Here is a 6,127-nt window from a genome sequence, read left to right as displayed (position 1 = left end):
CGTGGCTTAAAATACATCTATGAAAGGGAAGGGAAGCGGCGGAGGTGCCAGTATTTAACCCGCGACGCAGCGGAGCGCGGCCGCTGGAGACTGATTTTTTTTAATGCGTTTAATCTCTGGGAGGCTAATAGCCAAAATAATGTCTCCAGGCTGCTTGACTAGCAAGGTGCTTCCAGGCTTTCACACCGGACTCTCTTTTTTTTTTTTTTTTTTCCTTCTATACGTGGTATGGGCGCTGCTTGGAGCTTTTTAATATTATTTTTGGATCCGCGGGCAGGCTGTAATGTGAAAGCAATGGGTGGAGAAGTTCAGCATCTGAAGGGGATGCCGGCTGCTCGTAGCAGGCTGTTTTCGTGATGCACTGTAATTATTTGTGAAACTCCTTTAGAGGGAGGAGGTATGCAGGGGTTGGTGAAGGAGAACCGTACCAGAATTTTAAAGATGTGGCCTGAGGTAACCAGCTAGCTGTAATTTATTTTGGAGAGCGAGAATAATGTGAATTGCAGTTTTCTTTGGGGGGAAGGGGGGGGGAAGTGGAAGTAGAAAATGCTTTTCCTCTGTGTGTGAAGATATCAAATGTTAAGGAATCATATTGGTTTGCAGGATGATGGAAATGGCTTTGGCTTTGCCTTGGTAAGATAACGATGGGCCCAATCCTTTTGCCCCCATGCACTTTTGGATGATTTCACCCGTGGGAGCGATGCCGAGGAGGCAGTGTGGCTGCTCTCAAAAGGCTCTCCCCGTTACTCACCTGCCCCTTGGGAGCCATGCCGTCTGATGCTTTGCTGAGAGACCGGCAGATGCTCCGAGCCCTGTCTTGGTCATCCTTGCCAGTTCTTGGAAAATCTGGATAGTGCTCATGGCGTCAATGGGACCGTTTGTGAAGTGTAGGGGTGTCTCTGCACGAATGGGCAGCTGCAGAATAGGACTTTTACACGATAGGAAATGGTACTGGAGAGAAGTGATGAAGCTGCCTAGCACACGGGTTTAGTGTCATCTTTACAGGGAGGTTGCAGGAGAATATGACAGTAATGATCAGCAGCATGAGCGCTTGCTTCAGGGTCTCTCTTCCCCTACTTTTCCGACTGCTGCTCTCTAATTCTTGTCTCTTCAGTATATGAAAAGCTAAAAGACTGCTAGCAGGAGGGGTCTGACTGCGGACCTGAACTTATTCAATAACTGCTGTCCTTTGCTGCTGGGAGATTTATTTGTAAACAAGCATTATTTGACGAGTGCTGCTCACAGCACGTCTCCTGTGCCAGTTACTACTGAACAGCTCCGCGTCTGGGAACGGCTCACCCTGCAGTACGTGCAGCCTAGCGCAGGAGAAACCTCTGGCGCTGAAGCCCGCCTGCCTGGCCGTGTACCGCTGACACTTGTCACCAGTTTGGGTTTGAAAAGTTCAGTTTTGCTGCTTCTGGGCTCTGATGGGAGAGATCCTCCCCTGGGGTTAGTTGTATTCAGCTAGTTGGGAACTTTACTTTTGCTCAGATGGAGGTAGCCATCTTAGACCTGTGAATATTATTATCAGAAGTTGGTGGTATTGGTTTTTCTGGATGTTGTTTTTTATTATCCCTCATCCTACTCGCCATGGTTAAACAACTAGCTGATACCTCGTGCTGTGTAGGTATGCAACACATATGTAGTTGCAAAAAGGATGACAAATTCTCATAATTACCTTTTTCTTTAACCCTGCATCTCATTTTTTCATTCTTTAAATCTTACTGCAATACACAGTGACTTTGTAGGGTAAGATTTATGCAGTTAACAATTCACAGTGTGTGATTTTCTGTTTTACCCTCTAGTGGAGGGACGCTTAGGGGAAAATGCTTTAAAAATCTAGGTTAAGATTTGGAGGGGGAAAAAAAAATAAAAATCAGTGTTTGGGTCCTTAGCATGGAAATAGCTTTTTGCAAGGGCAGCTGAGTTTCAGAAGCTCCTGCCATTACTTTTTCCTCAGATTTTTCTATAATAGGAAAATAAAACAGATTGTAATTTCAATCACCTTTTTTCAGTTTATATACTAAAACCAAAACAAATAGAGAAGGATTAAGGCTAAGTGCTATTTCATGCATTTTCAAGTATTGTTTAGCCATTATTTTTAACCCTTTAACAGAGTTCATTGATTAGAACCAGAGATTTCCGTTTTCCCTTTGACTATTTTCATAAATTCAGAAATTACTAAAAAAAAAAAAAAAATAATCCAGAATATACCAAAAGTGTTACACAATTTTGAAGTGCTGGTATTTCAGAAAAACATTATTACTTTAAAATGCTTTCCCTATGATAATAGGGTGTGAGAGGCAGCCCTGCAGTGTGCAGCTGGGCTTCTTGTAGTTTAAAAATGCATCTGTACTAAATCTTTCTGGTTTAAGTACTAAGGTTTGGGAATTGGCTTACATAAATTATGTCAAACCCAGAATGAATGAAGGAATTGCTTAAAGACCTCCCCTCCACCCTAAACTTTATGATTTGTTATGCATCGCCTGTGGATTTGGATTGGTTTGCAGGTCTCATTTGGACATCACCCAGATAACCTCAAAAAGTGTCATGCGGGAAAATTAAAAGAATGGAGTACATTACATTTGATTGCTTGTAACACAGTAACTCCACAACATACTTGCATAATTATCATAAAATACAAAATATGTTTCATTTTAGGGCTTTTCAGCAGAAATAAGTGCTGATGAGGCAGTGCTGTAACAATGAAGTATATTGTTAAACAAATCAAAAGAAATACAGTTTGAAATAATGACATTGACTGAAGGTGAGACAAAGGTGAGAAAGACAAAATGAGTCTGACTTTGTAATGTGTTGTATTTATTTTAAGACTAGAAGGATGTTCTTTAGTAACAAGCTCCTGTGTTTGGTCTTCTTCCTCTTAATTCTTCCAGGGTTTTTTGAAGCTCACTTTATCTTAATGTATAATTTTTAATTTGAATGAATGAATAAATAAATGAGTACAATTAAAGGGGTGGGTCTGTGCAGGGAAAAATGAAGGAAGGTTGTAATTTGCAGATTATTCATTCCAGAGCCTGGAATGAGCCTACCTGTTCTCAGTGTGTTGACTTGTGTGTGTGTTGTTTTGTACTGATATATAATTTCAGTGTCATGGCACACTAGATAAACGCATACTTAGGTATAACATCATAATATTTATCTTTAGTCAGTGAATTAAGTCTTTTTCAAGGAATTTTGTTTGTGTACTTAGGAGAAGCAGGTGTAAAAATAGTCTTAATTTTCATATCAGTATATTTCAATTAGTCTAATGCTTTGGGTAAAAATACACACGATCAGAAAGAACATTTTCCTTATTAGGTTGCTCTTAGTAGCTTGGCTTCATATGCCATGCATTCACACAGCTATTGCATTTGTGTAATTCTGTAGGTATTAAGTACTGCTAGCATGCATATACCTTGTGTATGCAGAACAGGTAAGTTTGGACACATTTCAGTCTGCTCACAGTGCTTTGTAAGAAGGCTTTGAAGAAGTATCTGTTCTTAATTTCATGTATTGGAATGGTTCTCTGTGTGCTTTGCGTGATAGCAGAGCTAGCCTCAGTGCTGTGTGTTTATTTTACTCACAGGAGTAATCCCATTAACTTTTTAAATTTACTGCAGTGGAATTACTGGTATGAGGAAGGACAGCTCACGTCTAATGGTCTTTTTGGGATCAGTCTGATGTGTGATGTATGGCTTTTCAAGAGGTTTAGAATGACTCAATCATGGCTTTAAAATGGAAACTACTATCCTTTTGACAGTAAAACAACATTTGAAACACAGCACTTTTAAGCATATGACTAAAAGCATTGCTGCCTGATGACTTATGTTTAAAAAAGGGAAATAAACAGTAGCAAAGATTGACTCCAAGATACACCTGTTTCCTTTTGAAGCATATCTTAAAAATTGCAATAAATAGTGGAAAACAGACAAACTATCTTAAACAGAGCCACTGACAGACCATCTGCTTATAGTGTTGTAAGTATCGACACCATAATTTGATGTATAAAGCAACTATTTGCACATCAGTTTACAGATGGGTAAACTGGCAGGTGCCATGGGAGAAAGGGAAGAGTTAGTGAGCTTCTCTGACAGCTTCTTCCCCCTCCACTGTTAACTCTCCCAGTGTTACCTAACTTTTTAGCTCCAGTATACAGTCCATCTCCATGTCTGCTGTTCTCTTTCTGTTAAATACGAAAGCAAAACCTCACCTGTAAAGAAACACTTAGTTTTTGCACTAAAATACAAAGTGGTTTTCAGCAGGCTTAGGATCAGGGAAGAGGTGGGAGCAGGATTTCATAAAATTTGGCTTAAATTGCAAAGCCAGGACAGTTTGTTATGTGGTGCCTTGCTCTCTGATCTCACCGGTTTACACTTCATTGTTCCGAGGATTTCTGTGCTGCTTCTGCAGGGATCCTTGTTTCTAGCAAGCACAGAGCCCTTGACCTGGGAAAGTCCAGCTGAGATTGCTCAGCTGAGCGATAGTGTTGGACCTTAGGTTCTTGAGCAGAAGCAGGGCTGTTAGATTCCTACCCCCCCCGCCCCCCACCACCCCAGTCTTTCTGACTTGGAGCTACATTTTTAATGGTAAGTGTGCAGTATGTATATTCTTGAATAGACATGAACTTTAAACATTGCTCAGGGGTGTCAGGGAAGTGAGACCCTGCCTCAGAATAAAAAGAAAATAAACCTTTTTGGCAATTTTTTTTTTAATATATTTTCACTTCCTCTTTAGGAAATAAATCTAAATCTGTACGTGGTTCAAGGGCAAAATGAGATGTAAAAAAAATGCACATAGATTGACTGCTTTTTAGAAGCACTGAATTTCCTAGTTATTAAGTGCCAACTTCTATGGAGGAAAGAGTATTCAGTACAGCTCTTCAGCAGATACTCAGCCAACTAAACATTAAAAAGGTTTTAAAATAAAAAAAGAAAATATTGTGCTTCTAGTAAAACATCTAAACACAGGATTAAAATATCTGTCGTAAGTGCACCTTTCTTGCTGTCCATAAGTGCTGTTGAGAGATGGGGCCTCATTTCAACCAGGATGGACTTGAGCTAGGGATTTTTCTTGATTCAGAGAATGTTGCAGAAATACTGTGTTAATGATTGCATTGGAATGAACAATTCCTTTTTATGACTTCCTCTTTACTAAACTCATTTTCTTTGATCTCTACTGTAAAATTGCTGCATATTTTAAAAGCTAGCGGAGAATTCTTTTTTCCTTTGAAAATATATTTTGTTCTTAAGATGTCCCTGTGTTTTGGCACAGGCAGAATAAAGAGATGGATCGTCCTCTGTATTCACATCGTGCCTGTCCTTCACTCTGCTCTGTGACCAGCTAGACATTGAGGTGACAGGTTTTGCTGAGGTGAAAGCATTTGCTGCCCCAGTTGCTTTCACAGCCAGCTGTATTGGCAAACTTGAGCACTGGCCCTTCCGAAGCTCAGGTCTCTCGAGGGATTTTTTTACCCTTTTAGTTGTCTCTTTGACCTATTGCATCTCTTACAGTCTCAGTTTTGTTATTTGCTATAGCTTTGGTCAGTGCAGAATCCGAGCCTCTCCAAAGGTTTTAATGTGCTTATCCTCTTGGAGGTAGAAAGCAATTATCCCTGCCTTCTGCAAGGAAGCTAGTCAAGAGGGGACAGTTGGGAGGAGATGTAAGCACTGTGATTCCCAGCACTTGACTTCTGGGTTTGGGAGGTGATGAGTGACTGTTTGCAGAGGTCGAGTGGCATGTTGCCTGCTGTGGACAAGGGTGCTGGGACCTGCGGGCTGCCCTGGACTGTACATATGAGCACAGCTTTCCTGCTTCTGCATTGCAAAGAGGACTATAAGAGGAATAATGGCCATGGGAGCATTCAGTGTGTGCTGTGACTGTCTTGCTGGGGGTGTCGGTGGTGGGAAGTGCCTTCCTTTTCTCTTCCTTTTCCCTGGTATTTGAGTTGTGCAAGAGGTCTGTTAGGAGGACTTTGACCAGGTAGAGCTGCCCAGGTGACCACTAGCTGACAGGATGAGAGATGCCTCCTGGAGAAAGTGATGTAGCATGTACTATCACAGCAGGTTGAGGAATACCTACATGAGCTGGTCTGGCAGCCCTGAGGGAGAAGGTGACTCCTGTCCTTTGC

The sequence above is a fragment of the Antrostomus carolinensis genome, unplaced genomic scaffold (genome assembly GCF_000700745.2).
Source record: "Antrostomus carolinensis isolate BGI_N321 unplaced genomic scaffold, ASM70074v2 scaffold8440, whole genome shotgun sequence".
In the NCBI taxonomy this organism is placed as follows: Eukaryota; Metazoa; Chordata; class Aves; order Caprimulgiformes; family Caprimulgidae; genus Antrostomus; species Antrostomus carolinensis.
Note: the sequence above shows the minus strand (reverse complement) of the source record.